The sequence below is a fragment of the Oncorhynchus keta genome, chromosome 25 (assembly GCF_023373465.1).
Source record: "Oncorhynchus keta strain PuntledgeMale-10-30-2019 chromosome 25, Oket_V2, whole genome shotgun sequence".
In the NCBI taxonomy this organism is placed as follows: domain Eukaryota; kingdom Metazoa; phylum Chordata; class Actinopteri; order Salmoniformes; family Salmonidae; genus Oncorhynchus; species Oncorhynchus keta.
In genome coordinates, this window is record NC_068445.1 from 10,597,318 (window position 1) to 10,613,047 (window position 15,730).

General features: G+C 43.7%; 2 long non-coding RNA genes across 3 annotated transcripts; both read left to right on the top strand.

Moving 5' to 3' along the window:
- The first annotated feature begins 133 nt into the window (after positions 1-133).
- Positions 134-5,163, top strand: LOC118358140 (uncharacterized). Its single transcript, XR_004820431.2, has 2 exons — positions 134-2,111; positions 4,317-5,163. It is a non-coding gene; the product is annotated as an uncharacterized LOC118358140 (long non-coding RNA).
- Positions 5,164-12,997: 7,834 nt separating this feature from the next.
- LOC118358142 (uncharacterized) lies at positions 12,998-15,585 on the top strand. 2 transcript variants are annotated; one of them, XR_004820433.2, is made up of 3 exons: positions 12,998-13,835; positions 14,071-14,233; positions 14,426-15,585. It is a non-coding gene; the product is annotated as an uncharacterized LOC118358142 (long non-coding RNA). The 2 variants fall into 2 exon arrangements; XR_004820432.2 differs by having other exon boundaries at positions 13,018-13,835; positions 14,504-15,585.
- The last annotated feature ends 145 nt before the right edge of the window (positions 15,586-15,730 follow it).

The following is a 15,730-nucleotide window of genomic DNA, read 5'->3' on the forward strand; positions in this document are numbered from 1 at the left end:
CTGAGGGTCAAATAGCTAGTTAACAATGGACCAGTAGACTTGAACAAAGGTTACCTTCTGCAGCAGTAGGTGCTGGAAACTGACAAGGAGGTTGTGTGGGGGGTAGCAGACTACATTACAGCCTATGGATCTAGGTTAAGCCTGTGTTGACATTGCTGTGAATGTTTACGTGAATGTTAAACAGTTTTAAGACACATTTCATGAGAAACATATTTCTGATTCTAAGAATATGAAGTAAAACCATCACTTTAGCTCAAGACACTGATAATTTTGACTGGACTAAAGCAAGCTATTGTGTCAGCCCTTATCAGGTCTAAATCATGGGGATGTAACATGAATCGATATAGCAAGATAACTTCTGAAAGTTTATGAGAAAAGAGGAGACTTTGACACACATACACAGATCTTTAATCTGTGGAACAAACATTGTGCAACAACAACTTGTTGTAATGTGAAACACCTCTGCATTGAAATAAGTGTAACAAATTAATGTCAACTAAGTTGTTTTCTAAGATTAATATATATTGTTATTGACCCGTATTTAATTTCCAGTGGTTAAATTCTGTATTTTAGATCAAAGTATCAGTCTTATGTTGTGTCTTGAGGGGTGTTGGATTGTATGACGTGAGAACTGCAATAATCTGAAGCTGGACATGGTGTTTGAGTAAATGCAGGTGAGAGTTCAACCACGTGCTCCAGTTATTCTGGGCACCAAGGTCATTTAGTCATACCACCAGTCACACCACACCTGCCCTCACTTATCATTGCCGCAGCAAGTCTGGAGATATGCCAGAAATATTAACAGGGCTACAATATCAAAATTGTACATAGCAACAACTATATATAGGCCAGACTTGTCTATGAAATTGGGTCCTGCTTGTGACATCTCCCCCCAAAAATTTCTTTAATTAATAAAAAATAAAAAAAACATTCAAAATATTTTTGTTTATTTAAAAAAGTACATACAGGAAAACTGTACAATTACATGAATCAACATATCAAAGATAGCAGACTGAACACAGCAGTGCAGATCACCTCAAGATAAAAACGTAGTATTCAATATCTTTGAATATTAGCACTTCAAGTACTGGTGGGTAATAACATTCAATCTGGATAACGACACAAAACAAATCATATGGCTAGAGAAATGTATCGACAAATATTAGGAAAACAAGCAAAACCCAAACATGACGGAGAGTAAACAAGGAGAACCAATCTCCAAAAGAAAACGTGAGTCCTCGATGGATACAGACGACTTAAGCTTTTCACCACCGGGAATCTGTTAAAATCAATCAATGACAAACTGGGAATACTTGAACTAATCAGTAAAGATATAAAATAATTGTAGGCGAGCCTACAAAACAAACAAACAAGCTAAAAGGGACAGTCAAGAAGATTGAAATGGACGTTAATGAACTTAAAAAGGAGAAAAGGTGTTCACTAGCACACGGTATATTTCCCAGAGTGGCTCGGTTGTGGGCGTGCTGGCAGCATATAGCACGTTTGATTGTGCGTCAATAATTCAGCATAGCAAATTGTATGAAGGTCTGGCTATTAAATGGGTAAATAGTTTAATCCTTTCTCAATTTCAGGAATTTATTCACAGGTCAATAATAATATGCTTTAAAATGCTCTGGTGACAAACACACTTTGTTGCCCTGTTTCCAATCGTCCACATGGCTGAATCGTCCATATGGCTGGGAGAACCTATTCAAGCAAGTAAATACATTTTGAAAATGTAAAAAATAAAATGATGCATTAAATATCACCAGCTGCCTAACTTCATATTAGCTAGGTATCTTGATGTATTTATCACTGTAAAAAAAAAAACTCCAAATGCATTTGTAGGTAGCTAGCTAGCTGTCAAAGTGAGAGAGTAGGCTATTCTGGATAGGATAGTTATTTTGTGTAGTTTCAGTCCATAGAAGTGATGACGGAGATAATAGTAACATAATATTCAGTGCAGTCTAATTTGAGTATGATGAAGTCATAAGTGATGATGTTTCTTGTGAGTTCTTTGGTCCTCAGATACAGAGAGCTGTGAAAGCCTGTCTGCAGACGAAGAGGTCCCAATGAAGAGCAGTGGTTCTTAGTCCTGGGGACTCAAAGAGGTGCACATTGTTGTTTTTGCCACAGCACGACACAGCTGATTCAAATGATCAACTCATCTTCAAGCTTCAAGTGGTATTTATGTATTCATTTGTGATGCTATCCTTGATATGATCCTGCTATTGTCACATGCTACCAGTGGCGATTTTAGCATGTAACTCTTGGTGGGGCAAAGCCCCCAAAATTGTGATGCACGCCAGAAAAGCCACTACACACAAAAACATAGCTGATATGGCAGACTTGCTTAGACAAATGTGTTTTCTAATGACAATTAAGATGTACAAACTATGGCATAAGGGGACGACAAGCGGATAAGAGGCAATCCATAATTTCGATTAAGACATTCATGAGAAAGCGCCGACGGACGTAGTCAATAACTAACTAGTTGTTCAGCACTTTTGAAACGTACAGTGTGTGATGAACACGATGGGAGACAGAGAGCAGGTTTCAAGCGCAGGGCGCAGCAGGTGTTTATTTGTAAAGGACCACAGGAGGAGGCAGGTAGCTGGGTCCAGGGGCAGGCAGAAGGTCATACACAGGGGGTCCAAAAAGGCAACAGTACAGGCAGGGAAAAGGCTAGTAACGTCGTCCGGGAGATCAGGCAATAGCTTGATAACAGGAAATACGAAAGGCTAAGGTACAGGCAGGGAATAGGCAAAAGGCATCGTTAGTGAGACAGGCAAAAATGATATTGCACGGGAGGATTACATTACAGGAAAAACAGCGCTCCGAATAGAAACAAACAATAGCTCACAATGATGAGGTGCAAAGAACTAAACTAAATAGTGTGTGATCATAACTATTCATCATGAACAGGTGATCGGAATTCAGGTAATTGGGATCTGGAGAGTGAGCTGTGTTCAGGGGATCTATGTCTTTGAGAGTGTGAGCTGGAAAGTGGGCTGGAAAGTGAGCTGCTATCAGGGAATCTACTGTTTGAGAGTGGGAGTTGGAAGCAGACGTTACACAGCGACAGAATTCAGAGCATTGGCCGTTATTACAGTGTTCTCCCTGTACAACAAGTCAAAATAAATGGGGCATATAAACAGACAATGAAAGCTCTTACAATATTCGATGATTACGTTTCTGTAAAACAGGTTATGGGCTATTTGAGCACCACCATGTTAGAACAGTAGACAAAATTAAGAGGGGAAAATAGATCAAATTATTAGGGTGAGGCACATGGGCTACCAACAGCTTACTACACAACATGCACTTTGTATTACTTTCTTAGCTACAGTATACATTTCTCCCTTGCATAGTACATCATTTATGTAGCAGCATATGTAACCGATGTGAAATGGCTAGCTAGTTAGTGGTGGTGCGCGCTAATAGCGTTTCAATCGGTGACATCACTCCATCTGAGACCTTGAAGCAGTTGTTCCCCTTGCTCTTCAAGGGCCGTGGCTTTTGTGGTGCAATGGGTAACGATGCTTCGAGGGTGGCTGTTGTTGATGTGTGCAGAGGGTCCCTGGTTCCAGCCCAGGTAGGGGTGAGGAGAGGGACGGAAGCTATACTGTTGTATTGATGCTGTTGACCCGGATCACTGGTTGCTGCAGTAAAGGAGGAGGGCAAAAGGGGGCGAGTGTGGATTTGCAAGTAGATTGTCGACTAGATGACAACTGATAATGACTGCTAGCTAAGATTTTGAAAGTAAGATGTTGACATGATCAGTCCTATCAAAGCTACTGTAGATATAACGTGATTTGATGTCATTCTGTGGCCAATGACCTTGAGCCTTCTTGGATGGGCACTTCTAATATAACTCCATGGCAGAACCCAAGGGAATTTTTTTTGGAGCTCTAACCTTAGAATTGGGGATGATGTACTGTCCCATGAGTGACAGAAAACTGAGCCAATCAGGCACAACGCTCTGTATTTTCTGCTGGCTAGCCCCACCACCACAGAAAGCACTAAGCTAGGCTGAAATATCTGCATTTTGGAGCTGCCTTACTCAAGAAAGCAAAAATAGACCATGTTTTTATGCGGCTTTATTAACTCAATAAAGAAATATATATATTGTATTTTTTTTTAACCTAAAAGTGTGGCGCTCAGAACAGGTGGGACTCTACACACACGTGTGTGCACATGCATCTATCTATCCAATGATATCATGATTTGTTATAAGGGATATTATACTTTAGTAATCCACAATGACCTAGTGATGTAAAAGTCAAATAATGACATTATCTTCCATATTCCTACAGATACCTTTTAACTGGAGATCCCTTCAAAAAGATTGCCAACAGTTACCGTGTAGAGCACTGCCAGATTGGGTGACCAGGGCCATCTCGGACTGCCTCCTGGGGAATTCAGGCGTGTGAAGGCGATCTGTGTCCTGCATAACTTCATACGAATGGACACGAGGACCAGGAGGGGATCTGCAGCTCGTCGCCGTGTGCCAGAGGAGAAGTCTGCTGCTCTGCAGGATGTTTCAAGGATGGGGTCGAACAACGCAGGAAGAGAGGCAATCTGTGTGCGGGAGATCTTCACCTCCTACTTCTTTGAAGAGGGTGCTGTTCCCTGGCAACACCATAGACTACACTATGCACAACCAACGGCTCTTCCATTTACTTAGCTATGTCAACTGCAGTTATTCAATTCCCAGTTTCTTTCCCTTTGATTTCTGCTTCTCGGGTGAGGGTACTGTTTAGGTAATGGTGTGATGTCTGTACAGAAACAAAACAGGCTATTTTAAGTCACTGTTGGGGTTTGTTTCCTTATTCCTTGTCATTCATTGGCTCATTGGTGAAATTAGCATTTTGACAATATCTTTAATTAAATCATTCAAAAACCTTTATTAATGCAATTGCAGACAGAAGTTGACAACAGGAACATAACGCATGTTTCCGAGTAAGTTCTGCAACATTTAAAAGGTCCCAAGTTATTTTATTAAACCCGAAGTCCAGCCCTTGTGATGTCACTGTACACGTCATTACCTTCTACGCTTCAGACCAAGCCCATGCATTCACAGCTACATAAACTTGCAAGAGAGATACAATAGTTCCAGTGTTTCTAAGGCCTAGGCAATAAATGTCAACTCCCCAAAGTTGATTTATTGTGGAATGTCTGACTAGTCTCTTATCTCCTACACTCCCCTGCAGAGTTCTGTCTCAGTCACACATTTCTCAGAGGGGTCTCTATACGAGGCAGAGTCTAGAAAACAACTGTGGACTAATACTAAACCTCTATAATGAATATATATATATTGTTAATTTGTAGTCTAGGACCCTACAAATGTAAGGAGGTCTTATGACCCCTCCCCTTCTATTAATACAACTTAAGCATAATAAATTATTATAATACATCAAACATTTGGTACAGCCCCTATCATGACCCCTAGGTGAACCTCTTTCATTTCCCCCTTTGAGACTAATTAGTCTCACAGCTTTAATCATAATATTCTCCTCTGAAATTAAATAGATTAGGCAAATCCCCTGGATCCATTTGATCCCAGGGATGGCCTTCTAAAGGGGAGAAACAACTCCTAAGGTTCCTGGAATGCTAGTGAGGGTGGGTGAGTCTGGTTATACTCCCATTCCTCTTGAGTCCTGAAAAGAACCACACAAATTGAATAAACAATGGGATTAAGAGATACCAGAAATGCGCCAGTATCACCTTCAGCGCGATTTGTATCAGCTTTTCTTATAACCCATCCCCGTCTATTCAAATCAAATTTTATTTATATAGCCCTTCGTACATCAGCTGATATCTCAAAGTGCTGTACAGAAACCCAGCCTAAAACCCCAAACAGCAAGCAATGCAGGTGTAGAAGCACGGTGGCTAGGAAAAACTCCCTAGAAAGGCCAAAACCTAGGAAGAAACCTAGAGAGGAACCAGGCTATGTGGGGTGGCCAGTCCTCTTCTGGCTGTGCCGGGTGGAGATTATAACAGAACATGGCCAAGATGTTCAAATGTTCATAAATGACCAGCATGGTCGAATAATAATAAGGCAGAACAGTTGAAACTGGAGCAGCAGCACAGTCAGGTGGACTGGGGACAGGAAGGAGTCATCATGTCAGACGGTCCTAGGGCTCAGGTCCTCCGAGAGAGAGAGAGAAAGAAAGAGAGTTAGAGAGAGCATATGTGGGGTGGCCAGTCCTCTTCTGGCTGTGCCGGGTGGAGATTATAACAGAACATGGCCAAGATGTTCAAATGTTCATAAATGACCAGCATGGTCGAATAATAATAAGGCAGAATAGTTGAAACTGGAGCAGCAGTATGGCCAGGTGGACTGGGGACAGCAAGGAGTCATCATGTCAGGTAGTCCTGGGGCATGGTCCTAGGGCTCAAGTCCTCTGAGAGAGAGAAAGAAAGAAGGAGAGAATTAGAGAACGCACACTTAGATTCACACAGGACACCGAATAGGACAGGGGAAGTACTCCAGATATAACAAACTGACCCTAGCCCCCCGACACAAACTACTGCAGCATAAATACTGGAGGCTGAGACAGGAGGGGTTAGGAGACACTGTGGCCCCATCCGAGGATTCTATTAATTTCCACATAAGCATAATTAATTATTATAATAAATCAAACATTTGGTACAGCCCCTATCATGACCCCTAGGTGAACCCCTTTCATCACCCATATTGAAAAAATGTAGAACACTTAGACAACTTATAACCCACACCTACACAGTCATGTATCAATCTGATTGATGGATTGTGTTGTGCAGTAAGCAGGCTCAGGCGTATAAATGTGGCTCCTTCCACCTTCAAAGAATAGGCAAGAGGGCCAACCATGGAGCATATAAGACCCTTCATTATTTCTATAACTATGCTATATTGTTTGTCTTTATCTGTCTGCATGTTTTCCCGCATAAAGTACTCTGCAGCCACTTAGTGTAGACACCAGGTGAGGCCACACACATAGATTCCTGTTGAACAATGTCTCTTTAACTACCTTTTTTTCTCAATAAGTCTCTCATTCACTTCATCCCTCTCTCCTCTTCTCCCTAAATCCTCTAGGTGAACCCCTCCCGCATCTGAACTGGCTACATAGAGGGCACAGCATGATCAGAGGTGAGAGGTCACTTGGTCAGGTCAACAGGAAGTATTATTAAAGAGATGCTTTACATTGAAATACAGATAGAGATGTAGTAGTCCTGGAGTTAATGATCCAAGTTCAGTTTTGCATTTCACCTCCTGATAATTATGATGACTGACAGTGTCAGAATACATTTAAAAAACAAGGCTTTAACGTGCTATCTCTCTCTATCTGTCTCTCGTCAGCAGGTATGTTTTGACTGAGCCAACCCCCAGTCTTGTCATCGCCACCTTACCCGCTCTTAAGATAACCTTTGGACTGACTGGGAGCAAAAGGCTGGTTAGGAGACACCACTAGAGACACTATTATGTAATTGTGATGAACTGAGAGAATATTAGGTTTGCCTTGTGATTCATTAATCATATGCTGCCTTCCGTGCTCCTCTGTTCATACCTCTTTCTCTTTCTGTATTTTACAGATCTATCGCCACATCCTCTTTCTTCCTCTGTTTTATAATGCAGACCAGATGTGCATTGAAGTACAGATTGAACTTGTATTTATAATATTACAATTATAATATTTATAATGCATGTATTATGTATTTATAACACTTGAATAATTACATTCTTTCAAGAAAGTGTTTCACATTCTCTACTGATTGAAATTAAGTCTCTCATTTGATGAAATACTACACCTATCCTGTGTTTATCAGATCAATGCAAATGAAGGAAATTAGATATTGAGATAAACCAGTTTTACAGTATTTACAAGATGCATAGGAAGTGTGGTGTACTGTATTTAAATTCTGTTTCTGTATATATGAGTTCCAAATCAGCCTTTAACTAGTTAAATCATGTTTCTAGTCTATTGAATAGTTACAATGAGTAACCATTGATGTCCCAGGGCCAGAATTGGTAAACACTGTTGAAGTGTAATGGGAGTCGTCGTCTGAAGAAGAGGAATCGGACCAAAGCGCAGTGTGGTAAGTTTTCATGCCTTTTTATTGTAACTGAACACTATAACAAAATAACAAAGAAAAATAAACGAAACCAAAACAGTCCTGTCAGGTGCAGAAAACACTAAACAGAAAATAACTACCCACAAAAACCATGTGGGAAAAAGCTACCTAAGTATTGCTCCCAATCAGAGACAACGATAGACACCTGTTCTGATTGAGAACCATACCCGGCCAAAACAAAGAAATACAAAAACATAGAAAAAAGAACATAGAATGCCCACCCAAATCACACCCTGACCAAACCATAATAGAGACATAAAAAACTCTCTAAGGTCAGGGTGTGACAGTACCCCACCCCCAAAGGTGCGGACTCCGGCAGCAAAACCTGAACCTATAGGGGAGGGTCTGGGTGGGCATTTCTCCGCGGTGGCGGCTCTGCTGAGGAACGTAAGACCCTCTAGAGCGGGGACCCTCGCCGCCGACCCTGGACTGGGGACCCTCGTAGCGGGCCCCGGACTGGGCGCCCTTATTGTGGGCCCCGGACTGGGCACCCTCGTTGTGGGCCCCGGACTGGGCACCCTTATTGTGGGCCCCGGACTGGGCACCCTCGTTGTGGGCCCCGGACTGGGAAACCTTGTTGGGAGCTCCGGACTGGAGAGCGTCGCTGGAGGCTCCGGACTGGAGGGCGCCTCTGGAGGCTCTGGACTGGAGGGCGACACTGGAGGCTCCGGACTGGAGAGCGTCGCTGGAAGCTCCGGACTGAAGGGCGCCTCTGGAGGCCCCGGACTGAAGAGCGTCGCTGGAAGCTCCAGACTGAAGGGCGCCTCTGGAGGCTCCGGACTGGAGGGCGACACTGGAGGCTCCGGACTGGAGAGCGTCACTGGAAGCTCCGGACCTCTGGAGGCTCCGGACTGAAGAGCATCGCTGGAAGCTCCGGACTGAAGGGCGCCTCTGGAGGCTCCGGACTGGAGGGCGCCTCTGGAGGCTCTGGACTGGAGAGGCTCCGGACTGGAGGGCGACACTGGAGGTTCCGGACTGGAGAGCGTCACTGGAAGCTCCGGACTGAAGGGCGCCTCTGGAGGCTCCGGACTGAAGAGCGTTGCTGGAAGCTCCAGACTGAGGAGCGTCGCTGGAAGCTCCGGATTGAAGGGTGCCTCTGGAGGCTCCGGACTGAAGAGCATCGCTGGAAGCTCCGGACTGAAGGGCGCCTCTGGAGGGATGAGACGCAGAGACAGCCTGGTGGGTGGGGCAGCCACAGGGCCCCCACCAGGCTGGGGAGACCTACAGGAGGCCTGTGCGTAGAGGAGGCACCGGATGAACCAGGCTGTGGGGGAGCACTGGAGATCTGGTGCTTACCACTCGCACCTCTCCATTTGGCTCAATGCCCACTTTAAACTGGCACGGGCGGAGCGCAGGCATAGGACAAACTAACCAGTCCCAGCGCACCAGAGACACAGTGAGCAGAGCCGGCACAGAATACCTTGTCCGAAACGGAGCACCGGAGACCAAGCGCGCTGAGCTGCCACAATCCGCCCTGGCTGGATGCCCAATCCAAGGGTTCACATACATTTTCCAACCGGCACTGTGAATGTTTCCACGGTGTGTTCAATAAAGACATGAAAAATTATAATTGTTTGTGTGTTATTAGTTTAAGCAGACTGTGTTTGTCTATTGTTGTGACTTAGATGAAGAACAGATAACATTTTTATGACCAATTTATGCAGAAATCCAGGTAATTCTAAAGGGTTCACATACTTTTCTTCCCACTGTACATCATTATTCAGACTCTTTACTCAGTACTTTGTTGAAGCACCTTTGGCAGCGATTACAGCCTCGAGTCTTCTTGGGTATGGCACTACAAACTCGGCACACTTGTTTTTTGGGAGTTTATCACATTCTTCTCTGCAGATCCTCTCAATCTTTGTCAGGTGGGATGGGGAGAGTCGATGCACAGCTATTATCAGGTCTCTCCAGAGATGTTAGATCGGGTTCAAGTCCGGGATCTGGATGGGCCTCTCAAGGACATTCAGAGACTTGTCCTGAAGCCACTCCAGTGTTGTCTTGGCTGTGTGTTTAGGGTTGTTATCCTGTTGGAAGGTGAACCGTCACCCCAGTCTGAAGTCCTGAGCGCTCTGGAGCAGGTTTCATCAAGGATCACTCTGTACTTTGCTACTTTCCTGTTTCCCCCAATCCTAACTAGTCTCCCAGTCCCTGCCGCTGAAAAACATCCCCACAGCATGATGCTGCCACCACCATGCTTCACCGTAGGGATGGTTCCAAGTTTCCTCCAGACGTAACATTTGGCATTCAGGTTTCATCAGCCCAGAGAATCTTGTGTCTCATGGTCTGAGAGTCTTTAGATGCCTTTTGGCAAACTTCAAGAGGGCAGTCGTACCTTTTACTGAGGAGTGGCTTCCGTCTGGCCGCTCTACCATAAGGCCATGCTTGGTGGGATCTGAAGAGATGGTTGTCCTTCTGGAAGGTTCTCCCATCTCCACAGAGGAACTCTGGAGCTCTGTCGGAGTGACCATCTGGTTCTTCTCCTGTGATTTCTCAGTTTGTTCTGGCGGCCAGCTATGAAAAGAGTCTTGGTGGTTCCACATTTCTTCCATTTAAGAATGATGGAGGCCACTGTGTGCTGCAGACATTTTTTGGTACCCTTTCCCAGATCTGTAGCTCGACACAATTCTGTCTCAGAGCTCTACGGACAATTCCTTCAACCTCATAGCTTGGTTTTTGCTCTGAAATGCACTGTCAGCTGTAGGACCTTATACAGATAGGTGTGTGCCTTTCCAAATAATGTTCAATCAATTGAATTTACCACAGATGGACTCCAATAAAGTTGTAGAAACATCTCAAGGATGACCAACGGAAACAGGATACACCTGAGCTCAATTTAGAGTCTCATAGCAAAGGGTCTGAATACTTATGTAAATACATTTGCAAACATTTCTAAAAACCTGTTTTTGCTTTGTAATTATGTGGTATTGTCTTTAGATTGATGAAAAAAAGAATGTAATCCATTTTAGAGTAAGGCTGTAATGTGGAAAAAGTAAATGGGTCTGAATACTTTCCAAATGATAGATAGCTAGCTACATTTTTAAAAGACAGCTTTTCAATTGGCATCTCTCCCCATTTTCAGTCACAGGTGGGGACTGGATTGGGTGTGAGCAGTGCAGGAGGTGGGCTCATTAGTTGTGCTCCAATTGTCCTGGGGATAGTTTTATTTGTGTCCTATGTAGAAATTAGAATTGTGTAATAGTGTAGCTTCCGCCCCTCTCCTCGTCCCTCTACGTCTTAGAGCGAGTGACGTCACCAACTGAAACACTATTAGCGTGCACCACCTCTAACTAGCTAGCCATTTCACATCGGTTACACTCACCCCCCTTTTGACCTCCTCCTTTTCCGCAGCAATCAGTGATCCGGGTCAACAGCATCAATGTAACAGTATAACTTTCATCCATCCCCTCGCCCTGACCCGGGCTCGAACCTGGGACCCTCTGCACACATCAACCACAGTCACTCACGAAGCATCATTACCCATCGCTCCACAAAAGCCACAGCCCTTGCAGAGCAAGGGGAACAACTACTTCTAGGTCTCAGAGCGAGTGACGTCACCGACTGAAACACTATTAGCGCGCACCACCTCTAACTAGCTAGCCTTTTCACATCGGCCACAATAGCAGAGCATAAGAGTTGCCAAATCAATGTCACACTAAGTTAATTAGTTAACTTATTCTTAATAGATGTTATTTCTGATGTTATTTAATGTTATTAGTTATATTCTATTCCAATATTCTAGACAAAAAAAAATGTTTTATGGGAATAAAAAACAACTATTGAAAACCTTTTGCTCCTGAATGTCACCTTATATGCTGGGATGTAAAATCTTGCATTATACAAATAATATTTTGTGTAATTGTACATAATGTATTGTTTGGAAAAGGAACAACAATGAAAATTAATGTGCAGGTGAGTTAAAAAGAGGGACTTTACATGGAATCTCCTCATAGTGCAGATATTAATGGTGACATTTATTTCCTTTATAATTTATTTACCTATGCATGACCTTCACCCATATACTATTTTTTTTGCCAAACGTTGCTTGTTTTGTCTCAGCAATTAGACATTGTTCCGAGTGGGGATAGTTACCCCAACTACCCTACTGTTTGTCCATGTTGAGACGCTGTTGCCAGTAATCAGCATACCGCCCTGCATACCACTGCTGGCTTGCTTCTGAAGCTAAGCAGGGTTGGTCCTGGTTAGTTCCTGGATGGGAGACCAAATACTACAGGAAGGGGAGTTGGAGGGCCAGTAGGAGGCACTCTTTCCTCTGGTCTAAAAAAGTATCCAAATTCCCCAGGGGGATGTTAAATGGGTGTCCTGACTCTCTGAGGTCATTAAAGATCCCATGGCACTTATCGTAAGAGTAGGGGTGTTAACCCCCGTGTCCTGGCTAAATTCCCAATCTGGCCCTCAAGGTCACCAAATAATCCCCAGTTTACAATTTGCACATTAATCCCCCTCCTCTCCCCTGTAACTATTCCCCAGGTCGTTGCTGCAAATGAGAACGTGTTCTCAGTCAATTTACCTTGTAAAATAACGGAAATCCTCAAAATAGTCCGAATTCATCTAAAATAACTGCCGAGGAGATCTTAGGCGCGCAATTGTACATATAACTAAGATGTGCATTATTTCTCTATGGGAAACATGTGCATGAAAACGAATCGTATTTCGTTGAATGACGACAAAGACTCCCTACACTTGACCAATCACGGACGAAGGGGTGTAGACTTCGGCTCCCGAACTGGCCTTGATAAAAATGTCTGCCGAACAGCGCAAACACTGCTGTGGCAGTGCAGCACTGTCAACTGGAAAACGTCAATGAACCATTCTAACAATGCCAACCACTTGGTGAGTAGGCACTACTGTGCCACCTGGAGGACACATTTGCCCATGATCATCTCCGTCATTAAACAAATGCTGACGACTAAGATTAAAACAATTCGGTTTATTCTCAGAATAGCTACATCAGTTCGGTATGCAGGGCGTGAATGGCAAACACTTGTCCTGAAACATTGTGCCTGCGAAAATGCATAGCTATACATTAGTTCAGAATCGTGCGTTACATGATTGGTGTAAAATGTTGTAAACATGACCTTTTAGATTAGAATAACCATTCCATTTATAGCATACAGTTTCCAGTGGCCCAGACATTATTTTCACTCGAATAGTATTTCAACCTCCACATAGAGGCGATATTCCGCGTTTGAGGATGTTGGACGACACGCACAGAAGAAGAACCTACTGTCTTTAGCGACAACCTTGGCGGCGCCCGCAATGTTGACTTTACAGTCATTAATTCATTTTAAAAAATGACTTGTGTTTAGAAGCGACCATATCGTTAATACTAAGACCGAATTTCAATAACCTGCATGGATCTGTGCTAAACTACTTCAATAAGTGTATAATGTTATTTGAAGGATTATTTCTCGCTGACGAAAGGTGAGGTCCATAAGGTTTCGAAAGCCGCGTCGCAAGCGATAGCTTGTGGGCGAAGGTAATGGCTGGGACTGTAGGGAGAAGGCAGAATGCCGCCCAGGGGTTTCGAGAGCTAGCTATTATCATATGTCAAACATTGACGTCAAGCTGGGTTTTGGCTAACTGTTTTTGGGGCATGGAATTAGACCTACATTTGAGTGCGAATAGTTTCCTAATTAAAGTTTACCCCAGACCTGCTTCCCTATTCAGGAGACAGTATGAGAACAACATCTTAACAGGTAATAATGGAGCTGGATGTTAAGTGAGTGTTACAAAGTTTTGGTTGTTAATCTAGTTATATTGATCAATATGTTTGCGCCAGCCTGCAACCGGTCTGTTTCCGCTTTAGTCATTTACTTTGTTATTCTCATAGGGGGTGCTTCATTGTTTCCACTAGTGTTGGTGGTAGTAGTTTCAAAGTATTTTGTGTCGGTGTCTATTTCAACGTGGTTATTTTTCTCTCTGCTTTCCCAGGAGCCAAGTTTCCTGACCCAGGCTGTTATGGCCACACCCAGTTCCACCTGGTCCCTGATAGGTATCGCAGGGACAAAATGGCTTAACTGAATCTGACTGACCAGATTGAGTTCTACCTGAGAGCTCATGGCATTGCCAGTCTATTCACAAGCCTTGTATCATGGTGTGTAGTCATTACTTGAATATCAGGTGTTATTCACCTTACCACCCTAAGCGTCAGTAACTTTTAATTCATTTGACCATTCAGCTGTTTTCTGCCTGCTCTTGAATACATTTATTAATGATACATTTTAGTTGTGAATAACATCAATTGTTGTTAATGGACATTTTGTAAACTTGAACAAAACATCATCAGGTTTCTGGAACCATGAGGATGTGGCCAGGTCCTTTGTGTCCCACTATTGGCCAGTACTTCTCTTTCTTCTGTTACCAGCTCAACTCCCTGGCCCTGTCCATGAGACGGATGCTGTGAACCCGAGGAAGAACTTGTGCTGGGGGACAGACAGTATTCATCTGTATGAAATGAAGCATGGTGTTGTGGTTGGGCTGGATTACAGGGTCCTCAAGCTCCTGGTCTGGTTCCTACTGGGCAGGTCAGGTGGACATGGAGAGATGGTGTATGCAGGGTGAAATAAGTGTTTTTGTTGAATTGTTTCCATTTGGATTCAACAGTGGCAAATGTCAATTCATGTACACTGACCATGTGCAGTGTATATGTATGTACGGTGTGTGTATCTCTGGTATGATCTGGCAGAATGTATTCATGTGGAAAGTAAAAACAGTTGCATACAGGGTTGATTGGTGTCCACAACACTAAGGACCTATCATGGTTCAAACACACCAACATAGTTGTGAAGTGGCCACAACAATGCCTCTTCCCCCTCAGGAGGCTGAAAAGATTTGGCATGGGCCCCTCAGTTATTCAAAAAGTTATACAGTGGCACCATTGTGAGCATCTTGACTGGCTGCATCACGTTTTGGTATGGCAACTGCTCGGCATCTAACCGCAAGGCACTGTGGAGGGTAGTGCGTGCCTACGGCCCAGTACATCACGGGTTGAGCTCCCTGCCATCCAGGACCTCCATACCAGGCTGTTTCAATGGGGAAAGATTGGCTCGTACCCCGCTTCAGTGATTGTTGAAAACCCTGCTTCCGGTGTTCTGCTGTTTGTCACTAGGTGTCGCTTAGTCAATGTGGACAAACGTCACAACCACAGATGGAACAAGGAGACTGATGTTTCACCGGATGTATAAATCTGAAGGATCCGGTTGGAATTTCCACCCCTCACCAAATATGGTGAGGAGAGGAAGCCCAGTGGGAGAGTATGGAGCGAGATGGAACTGGGCTGGCGTTCTGCTGATTTTTCTCATAGAAGAAGAAAAGCTCGATTTCAATTAGTTATCTTTTCCCAAAACTAGAATCTGTTACAGAGTGCAATAAGTTTTGTAAATGTGACCCTTTGCCAAAGTTCCCTAACGGAAATATGCAAATAAATGCCAGAACGCGCAAATAGGATCTCGGTAGCTTGTCCTTGGCTCTGCCCACCTCCTTGCTTGTTCTGCCCACTCTGCTTAATTTTCTCCTATGAAAAACTGCACAGATAAATGAGTTAGTTATAAATGTATTTGGCACAACCATTTATCAGAGATACTGACAAAGA